This window comes from Polypterus senegalus, chromosome 3, assembly GCF_016835505.1.
Source record: "Polypterus senegalus isolate Bchr_013 chromosome 3, ASM1683550v1, whole genome shotgun sequence".
Classification (NCBI taxonomy): domain Eukaryota; kingdom Metazoa; phylum Chordata; class Cladistia; order Polypteriformes; family Polypteridae; genus Polypterus; species Polypterus senegalus.
The window spans coordinates 63,572,140-63,582,928 of record NC_053156.1 but is presented as its reverse complement, the minus strand read 5'-3'; positions in this window follow the sequence as shown (position 1 = coordinate 63,582,928).

Genomic DNA, 10,789 nt, shown 5'->3' with positions numbered 1-10,789 from the left:
GTCCAGGAAGATTAAGCAGGTTAGAAAATCAATGAATGTTACGATCAAATCATGATTGGACATCATGTGTTTAAATACTGCTAAACTGCAGGACTTTGGACTACAATGCCCTAAATACAAAAGAAGTACAAAGTACAACGTATTTCCAGTAGTTACTTTACCATTTCATAAAAGTAATTTTAAGAGTGTGAATGACGCTATATAGCGCCTGACCCGGCACAGTCTACACAGAGGCACGTGTAAAAAGTCACACAGGCTTTTTATTTTTCTTCACCCATTGGCGAACGTCTTCCCCGTGACCCACAGGCAATACACAGTCCCAAAAGCACTAAAACAACACCAACAACTCCTCTCAGGCAACCTCGTCCTCTTCCTCCTGATTCTGGCCCTTTAGTGGTGGAGGCTGGCCCGTTTTATACCCCTCCCGGAACTGTTCCAGGTGCTTGACCACTTGGTCCCAATTGCACCTCCGGCTGGTGCTGATGACTCATCCAGCCAGGTTCTTGAGTCTCGGCAGCACCCCCTAGCGGCCACCCCATCTCCCAACCAGGCTGTGGAGGACTCCATGTCCCATGGAGCCACACAGGAGAGTGGGAAATGAACATTGGTCAGGGAGGCTGCCACCTAACGTCCCGGGGAGGTATTGAGCTGTCCATGGTGGCTCCCCTGGAACATATGCAGCAGGGGCGTCCCGGCCGGGCATGGGACCCGGCTGTCCATCACAAGAGAAAGACGTCAACTTAATGATAGCAGCTCAGGACTAGGAACTGAACACCTAAGACCACCTGAAGAATATCCTGAAAGAAGCAGCCAACAGCAAATGCAATCAAGAAAGGATTTCATCGAAACCTTCACTTGCTCTCAGGCCATCCATTAGTCAGCAATGGGCAGAAGATCACACGAGTGCCTTGGTAAGTCGCTTTCATCTCCCAATGATGTGGCTTTGGTCAGTTTCTGTCATCAAAGAAAAGGTGAGTTGAAGATGAAGATAAACATAACAAATAAAACTATATATATATTTAACGTGAAATCACATTGTATACATATTGTATATAATTGTATGTGTTGTAGGTATCATGCAAGCAAATGCATATTATATATTGTACATATATATAGTAATTGTATACGTTGCAAGTTCAAATTTCTTTGTGCTACATACACATTATAATACACATGATATTATTATTATTATCATCATCAACAACACCATTATTAAAATTGTTTAGAGAATTCTTACTGTCGTGTTTATAAAGTTCTATAAAATACAGTTCCTTCTTGCATGTGCTGTCAACATGTTACATGTTACCACTGCCCAGTGACTTAATAAGTAATGAATATGTCTAAGTATCTTATCAATAATAAATATGTTTGGCCACAATGATATAAGCTGAAGAAATCTAATTTTATGAAACTCATACAAATAAAACATCAGTATGAGTGCATTAACATTTATTTGCTTAGCAGATGCTTTTATTCAGAGCAACTTACAAAAGAGGTCAGCATAATCGAGTAGGCATCAGTGTGTGGGACTATTTGGGAAGAAGTGTTACAGGACAAAGATACAAAATTGATCATCACAAGTGAAGAGCACTAAACAAACAGAACACAAAACCAGTTCATCTTTCCTTAGTTACAAGAACTTATCAAAGCCATTACTGATTAGACAGATATTCACCAAACAAGAGGGTCTTCATATGCTTCTTAAATGCATCATGGGAGTCAGCAGCTCATTCCACCAGTCGGGAGCTACACAAGGCAAGAGTCTGGATTGAAATGTCATGCCACACAGAGGTGGCATCTTCAAATGCTGTTCAGCACCAGACCTGAGTGGTCAAGAAGGAGCATAGGACCTCACAAGTGTCTCCATGCACATAGGTGCTAATCCATTGACTACTCCGCAGATAAACATCAAGGATTTGAACTTAATATGTGAAGCTTCAGGAATTGAATGTTTGATTTAAAGAGTGCCCTGCGGTGGGCTGGCTCCCTGCCTGGGGTTTGTTCCTGCCTTGTGCCCTGTGTTGGCTGGGATTGGCTCCAGCAGACCCTCGTGACCATGTAGTTAGGATATAGTGGGTTGGATAACGGATGGATGAAAATGAAGAGAAGTGACATGGATGTGTAAGTTGAAGACAAGTTGTGTCACTGCATCTTGAATCATCCCACCGAATCAACAAGCTAATTTAAAGGGCAGGTTTAGTTACAGGATGCAATTTTGATCCTCTGAATGTAGTAGTGATGAAGAGAATGAAAACAAAACTGAGTGCCATTATGAATAATGCTGCACATCCTCTCTCTGACACACTAACACTGAGGACTTTCAGCCAATGAATTATTCAGCAGAAGTGCGTCAAGAAATGCTACTGGGGGTCCTTTATACCAACAGCAATAGGCCTGAAAAATGTTTCACTGTGACTGCCAAGTCAGAGATTTTTCTTTCATTTTAATATTCTTTCTCTTCAGTCATATATGTATGCATGTTTATGTATATGTATGTATATATAGGTATATATATATGTATATATATATATATATATATATATATATATATATATATATATATATATATATATATATATATATATATATATATATATATATATATATATATATATATATATATGTATATATATATATATATATATATATATATAATATCCATCCATCCATTTTCTAACCCGCTGAATCCGATACAGGGTCACGGGGGTCTGCTGGAGCCAATCCCAGCCAACACAGGGCACAAGGCAGGAACCAATCCTGGGCAGGGTGCCAACCCACCGCAGGACACACACAAACACACCCACCACACACTAGGGCCAATTTAGAATTGCCAATCCACCTAACCTGCATGTCTTTGGATTGTGGGAGGAAACCGGAGCGCCCGGAGGAAACCCACGCAGACACGGGGAGAACATGCAAACTCCACAAAGGGAGGACCCAGGTCTCCTAACTGCGAGGCAGCAGCGCTACCACTGCGCCACCGTGCCGCCCCCTATATATAATATAATTAACTAAATAAATATATATATTTATTATATATATATATTATATATTTATTATATTTATTATATACTTATTAAAACATAAGTAACATGATTGTTATAATTTGTTACTAACCCTCACCTATTCTGTTTCTGTTCTCGGTACTCAAATGTGGCAATTGGTGTCACAGCCCACTTGCCAAGTTGTTTGCCTGCCTATGATAAAGTCATCCCTGATGGAGGATCACAGGAATCATGGGAAAAAGGGGTCCTTTCATCGGATTGGCTGGCCGAGCAACGTTTCAGCCGTGGAATGGCCAAATGGGGAGGCAGCTTGATGGATGAGGTCTCCAGGACTCTAAAAATATCCAAATCTTATTATGTGATATCATCTGTTAAATTCTGTTCCGTGCTTCTAAAATTTTTATTATTATGCTGCATTGAGGATTTGTTCTGTTCTGTGTATTGTATTGTATTGACCTCCTTCTTTTGACACCCACTGCACGTCCAACCTACCTGGAAAGGGGTCTCTCTTTGAACTGCCTTTCCCAAGGTTTCTTCCATTTTTTCCCTACAAGTGTTTTTTTGGGAGTTTTTCCTTGTCTTCTCAGAGAGTCAAGGCTGGGGGGCTGTCAAGAGGCAGGGACTGTTAAAGCCCATTGCAGCACTTCCTGTGTGATTTTGGGCTATACAAAAATAAACTGTATTGTATTGTATTGTATAGGGTGGCACTGCTGCCTCACAGTTAGGAGACCCAGGATCGCTTCCCGGGTCCTCCCTGCATGGAGTTTGCATGTTCTCCCCGTGTCTGTGTGGGTTTCCTCCCACAGTCCAAAGACATGCAGGTTAAGTGGATTGACGATTCTGAATTGGCCCTAGTGTGTGCTTGGTGTGTGGGTGTGGGTGTGTGTGTCCTGCGGTGGGTTGGCACCCTGCCCAGGATTGGTTCCTGCCTTGCGCCCTGTGTTGGCTGGGATTGGCTCCAGCAGACCCCCGTGACCCTGTGTTCGGATTCAACGGGTTGGAAAATGGATGGATGGATGGATATTTATTATATATTATATATATATATATATATATATATATATATATATATATATATATATATATATATATATATGTATATATATATATATATGTGTGTGTGTATATATATATGCCTATAAAAAGCCAAATTTCCACCTGGGGACAAAATAAATGTTCTATCTATACATCTGTTGATCTGCAGTGAGTTGGCAGCACATTGTACCAGTTGCAGAAGTCCAGATGTTAAGAGACTAAAACTTGAATCAGATGTTTTGCTACTATGGTTTTATCTTGTAGATGTTAAACACGATGAGTCTGCATGACCGAGAGATATAGTGGTTGCAATGTAATCATTGAAGGATAGCTAGCTGGTCATCAATCACCACTCCAAGACTGCATGCTGACTTGGTAATAAACCAAGATTTACAGAGATAGGCCATTGAATAGATGGACTGGCTGAGTTTACAAGGACTACCGTCTTTGCTCGGTTGAGCTGGAGATGGTGTTACTTCATTCAAGTTGACATGTCAGTGAGAAAGCCGATATTTTAGTTCATACCGTGTGGTCCTCTCGAGTGAACAGCAGGCACAGCTGAGTATCTTCAGTACAACACTAATATGAGAATCTATGGGTCAGGATGACAGGGCCTAGTGAGGAGGTTTATAGAGAGAAGTGAAGAAGAGAGAACCCAGCACTGAATTGTGGGGCACCCTTGACATCTCTCTTCTCCAGGATACCCAATAGGAGTTACATGAGAGGCAGGTCACAGACCACCTGTGGGCAGTCCCAGCGATGCCAAGGCCAGAGATGGTGGCAAAAAGAATGCAAATACAATAGACATTCCCCAACAGCCAAAAACAGTGTTACACATTCATTAAAGCTTAAGGAAAAGATAGAAGAATTATGCGTCTCATAGGTAAATATATTAATAATAATAATAATAATAATCCTCATTACCATCATGAGCTGCACTATTAAAACTAAAGGTGCCAGAGGAGAACTACTGTACTTTTTTTTTTCCAGAAAGAACCACCACATGAAGGTTCCTAAAAGAAACTTTATTTATTTAGATCCATAACAGGTTCCACAAATATCCATCAGTAAATTTTAACAGATATATGAAATATCGTTTCATTCCTGATTTTAAAAACTCTCGCTGCATACAATAACATAGCCAAAGTTCAGGTTGTTTTGATCTGTTATGAAACCTTGAAGATTTCTGCTTTGTCCACATATTCGGGACATTTTCAAAGAACAAAGAATTACATTTGCATACAAAGAAGCCTTCACAGAATGAAATGGTTATTTGTCAAGTAATGGTTCTATGAGGAACCATACAACCTAGTAAAGTGCCATTAAGGAATGATTATTTTTAGAAGTGGGGATTTCATTTTCACATCCAGTCATCGTCCATGTGGAGTTTGCACGTTCTCCCTGTGTTTGTGTGGGTTTTCCTCTAATGCCCTCAAAAGACAAACAGGTTAGGTTAGCTGCTGGCTCTCCGTGGTTGTGTGCATGAGTTGTCCAGGGCTGTTTCCTACCTTGTGTGTGATGCTGACAGGATATTTTCCTCCTCACTTACCTTCCCAAAGCAAAGCCACACTGAATTGGATTAAGCAGATACGTTATTGTCATTATTATCATATGTTCATTTTCTGAGACAGCTTTTCCGGGTTTTTGGGAAGCAATTCATAGAAGCATACAGTCAAACTAGACCAGCCTGGAAATGCCACTCACCCATTTACATGTATTTATTTGGCTGATGCCGTTATCCAAAAGGACTTACAAGTGGTTGCACATCTTTGCTTTTCCAATCAGAGCACAGATGGGTGAAAGAACTGGCTCAAGGTGTCAGGGGCAAGACTTGAACCCACAAGCTCAGGGGTTGAAGTCCAAAGCCTTAACCACTGCACCACACTGCCTGCCCAATCTACTCATTCATGTGTCGTTAGAAACGAGGCAGGAACCAAAAGGTGTGACTGCCCATCTTAAGGAATAGCCACACCATTACAATGATGGCGGAATCGTCTAGATTGTTCAAAGTCGGCGATCAGATCAGAATCAAACTCAAACCACCGGTGCTATGAAGTCGCATCATCCCTGGGCTCCTCGCCCCAATATTAATATAACAGAAGTCACGGTCACTGGGTTGTGATGAGCGCCCAAGGTTCTTTTTTTCTTTTCTTTTAAATAGATTCGGCTTCAATCTGAAAGTAAGTAGAACAATGGATCAAATAAAACAAATTCTGCAGAAAGAATAATGTAACACCTTTGGAAATGTGTTAAGAGCCGATGCCTCGCAAATGTATTCTTCACGCAAAGAACGGCAGACAAGTGGATTAAATCACCAAGTAATGTGAAGGACTTCAGGGACCTTCAGATCACGACTCGATGTTAATTTGGACAATCGTATTGAGCTGAATTGTCTGTTCTTGTCCGAATGTGTGTCACCCTACACCTACTTACTGTGCTGTGATGCTGGAATAAAGTCGGGTGCCCCGCTGTCCACGTCATCGACTTCATCGAATCTTCTCAGACAAAGCCTGGAAATAATGAGGAATGATTTAAGCACATAAATGCCTAGTGAGAGCTGGGTGTTCTGTTGGGCTTGGAGCCCCTGCACATTTTGTTTTTATTTTCTGTCCTCCAGGTCATGTGACCTTATCACCGGCATCTTCTTTAGAGACTTACCTTATAATGATGTATATAAGGATGGTACTCTCCTATCTGTTTTTTAAGATTGTATAGATGTATTTTAATTAATATACTTACCTGTTTTTTTTTCACTTGTAACTTTCTCTTTGAAATCTTGAAAAGCACTTTGATCTACAGCAATTAATGTTTTTGTTTCTCGAAATATGGATGAGCACGAGACGTCAAGTGTTTCATAGATTTGTCCCGGAGTGGCTCTTGCTCTGCGCCCGATGCTGCCCTGGTTTGTGAAACTCATAAGAATTGATTTTCATTCCATCCTCTTTGCTCGCCTTCACTCTTCGTTTCTTTATGTTTCACACTGAATTGCTCTTTTTGACGCATCCACAGACGGTGAGAAAAGTTCAGGTCAATTAAAAGCAACACAATTGTTCCTGGTGGGCCGCTTAACTTTCAAAATAAGTAATAAATTCTCTATAGCACCATCCATGCTGCTCTCGTATGCTCTCCTCTCTTTCTCTCTCTCTCTCTCTCTCTCTCTCTCCTTGTCACCTTTCTCTTTGTGGTGCTCTCCTTCCACCCCCCTACTGATCAACCCAAAGCCCCCTCCCCCTTTATTCTCTATAAAAAAAGTCTTAAGGCTGCACTAAAACTCCCCACTTACTGAGGAGATCAGATACACAGGAGCAGGAGGGAGAAGCAGAAGACAGAACAAGTCCTGGAGAACATCTTTGTTTCATTGTCTGCAGTTTCTCAGGTGAGACTACCAGAAGTGTCCAGGGTCCGCGGGGTCTGCACAGGTTTTTGTGCCTCAGCCTGTCCTGTGTTTGAATCTGAAAGGTGGATTCAAGACCACCGTCCACCGCCTTACCCGCTAGCCGAGCGCTAGATAGGATGCCGTTATCTAGGAATTGTGCGCTCCGACTTGGAGACGCGCTTGACTCTGCTGAGGAGTTTGATTCGCCTCTGTTTCCATCGTGGGTTTAAAAAAACCTTTTCCCTCTCTGGTGCTCACTAGGATATTTGACACAGATGTCAGGGTGCAATGCGCTGTGGTTATCCGCGAACTGGATGCGCACTTTTGACAGGAGCGGCAACCATGGAGGGGGAAGCACGACGGGGTGAGCATCTGACAGGTCAACTGAGTACTCATTTATGTACGTAGGCATGTATGTGTGTGTGTGTGACCGTACATATGCATATATGTGTTTTTATGCTTATCACCTGGAAAGATAGCTCGAGTTTAACGTCTACTACTTCACAAGTGAAGAGCGACACGATGGCGCTCTGACTCATTATTTATTACAAACCTGGGTCCTGGGTCTGTGGAGTTCGCATAGACGGCATATTTCCTTGTTCTTCTCCCACACGTTAATATTTTAAATGGCAAAATTTTGAAGTGGCCTCAGGTAACCAACTCAGTGTCCTGTCCAGATTTGTCTGCACCACCGACTGTCTCACAAAAAAAGCGCTCCGACTTTACATGGAATTTCACATTTTTTGATTATGCGACTGTTTTAATAATTTCCTGATGGTTTAATTTTTGGATGCCATATGCACAGCTCTATTTATGTCATTTATGATTACAATATATAGTTTATTTTCTCATAATTTGTAATATTATGTTGTAGATTGTGGAAGATACATGCAGTGGGGAGGTTGGAGATTCCGTAAGCGGCGCTATAAAATAATATCATAAAGATGATTCAAGACGATGATTAAAGATGATTTGTATTTAAAATGGCTACAAATCATGTTGCAGATTAACAGCTAAAATGATAACGGCTCATCGTAATTTGGAATTTAATAAACGTCTATGCTAGCAGGAAAGAGCAACTTATGGACTTATTTAGCAACCGCTAATCTCACTCAAGAGTTTTATTAATTTATTTTACTTATCTGAGGGTGGAAAGTAAGGTGCATACTGCGCTAAGGGTTTGGCAACATCCTAAACTACTATTGGATCCGTAAATCTCTGATAAAGGGTCCAAATTAAAAAGAAGAGTGGCAGGCATGCAGGATCGAAGCTATCTCTTCCAAATAACGGCGCTTCAATGGCATTTTCTGGTTCTTTACTGGGTCGTGTGGTTCCTCGCAGAACTATTGCTTGACAAAGCACCATTTCATTCTGGAAGGGTTCTTTTCTTATGAACTTAGTTCTTTTTGCTTTGAAAAAAACTTTCCAAGAACTAAACCAATCTTTAATGTATGTCAGGCTACCTATAGCAGGACACTAACAGACCGGGCTTAGCTTGTGTTATTATGTCGAGAGCCATCTTAAAATCAAGACTTATTGGTATTTTACAAAACTTATTTACTGTATGGCGCCTGTTACGGATCTAAATAAATAAAATGTTCTTTCCTAAACCTTAATGTGGATGGGTTCCAAATGGTTCACCGATAGTATCACTCTGATGAACCGTTGTGGCAACCTTTATTTTTAAGAGTGGAATAAGACTCACACCCCCCTTTTTGATTAACGTTAATCGGCAATAGTTGATCATTTTAGCCGCATTCCTCCAAGGTGGTCTTTGGATCGATCAATAAAGCGTTATTATATTATTGTATAATAAGCGGCACGCTCGAAACAGCAACCAAAAGTTTGTAAACTTTCTGTAAATTACATTTTGCGCAGAACGTTGGCTTGTCACTATTTGGCTAACAGTAGCCCGGGTCGGGGTCCTAGAAACCTCCCAGTTCCGCAGTCCATTCAGTAAATGTTCTACTTTGACGCTGCGATGGCCACTCGCCCCGCGATTGCTGAGAAAGGCTCCGGCTAACCTGCGAGTTTAGAAAATGGACGGATGAATGCATTACACTGATACTCAAAGCCCTGACTTCTGTAACTTGTGGCTAGTAGTACTGTATTACAGATTGAATTGTTTGCAGCTTTGCTCCAATTTTTGCTCTCTTTTATTTACCATAATATTATGTATTCCGTACTATTATTTACCATTGTAAACAATACAATACAATACAATACAATTTAATTTTGCATAGCCCCAATTCACACAAGAAGTGCCGCAATCGGCTTTGCCTCTTGACAACCCCCCAGCCTTGACTCTCTAAGAAGACAAAGAAAAACTCCCCAAAAAAAAATAGGAAGAAACCTTGGGAAAGGCAATTCAAAGAGAGACCCCTTTCCAGGTAGGTTGGGCGTGCAGTGGGTGTCAAAAAGAAGGGGGTCAATACAATACAATACAATACACAGAACAGAACAAATCCTCAATACAGTATTAAAATAAAAAGTTTACAAGTACGGAGCAGAATTTAACAGTAGATGATATCACATAATATGATTTGGATTTGTTTAGAGTCTTGGAGACTTCAGCCATCAAGCTGCCTCCCCCATTGGTCATTCCACGCCTGAAACAGCGCTGGGCCAGCCAATCCGATGAAAGGACCCCCTCTACCCCACAATTCCTGTGATCCTCCGTCAGGGATGACTTTACCTTAGGCAGGGAAAACAACTTGGCAGGTGGGCTGTGACACCAAGTGCCACATTTGAGTACCGAGAAGAGAAACAGAATAGGTGAGGTTTAGTAACAAATTATAATTATCATTTTACTTATGTTTTAGTGCTAATGACTAACAACAGAGATGCAGTCTGTACAGTTAGTCAGGATATGCTAAACTGAAGTAGTGAGTCTTCAGCCTGGGATTTGAAAGCTGAGACCGAAGGGGCATCTCTTATAGTAGCAGGCAGACCATTCCACAGTTTAGGGGCCCTGTAACTAAAAGCTCGACCTCCCACTGTTATTTTATTAATCCTTGGAATCATAAGCAGACCGGCATCTTGAGATCTTAATGTGCACTATAGTTTGTAAGTCATGATAAGTTCAGACAAGTAAGCCGGACCTTGGCCATTTAATGCTTTATATGTTAAAAGGAGGATTTTGAAATCTGCCCTAAACTTAACTGGGAGCCAGTGTAAAGATTTAAGAACTGGAGTTATGTGTTCATATTTTCTTGTTCTTGTAATAATTCTTGCAGCCACATTTTGGATTAACTGGAGGCTGTATAGAGAACAGTTTGAACATCCAGTGAACACCGCATTGCAGCAGTCAATCCTACTAGAGATAAATGCATGAATTAATTTCTCAGAATCCTGTTTATTAAGAAACTGCCTT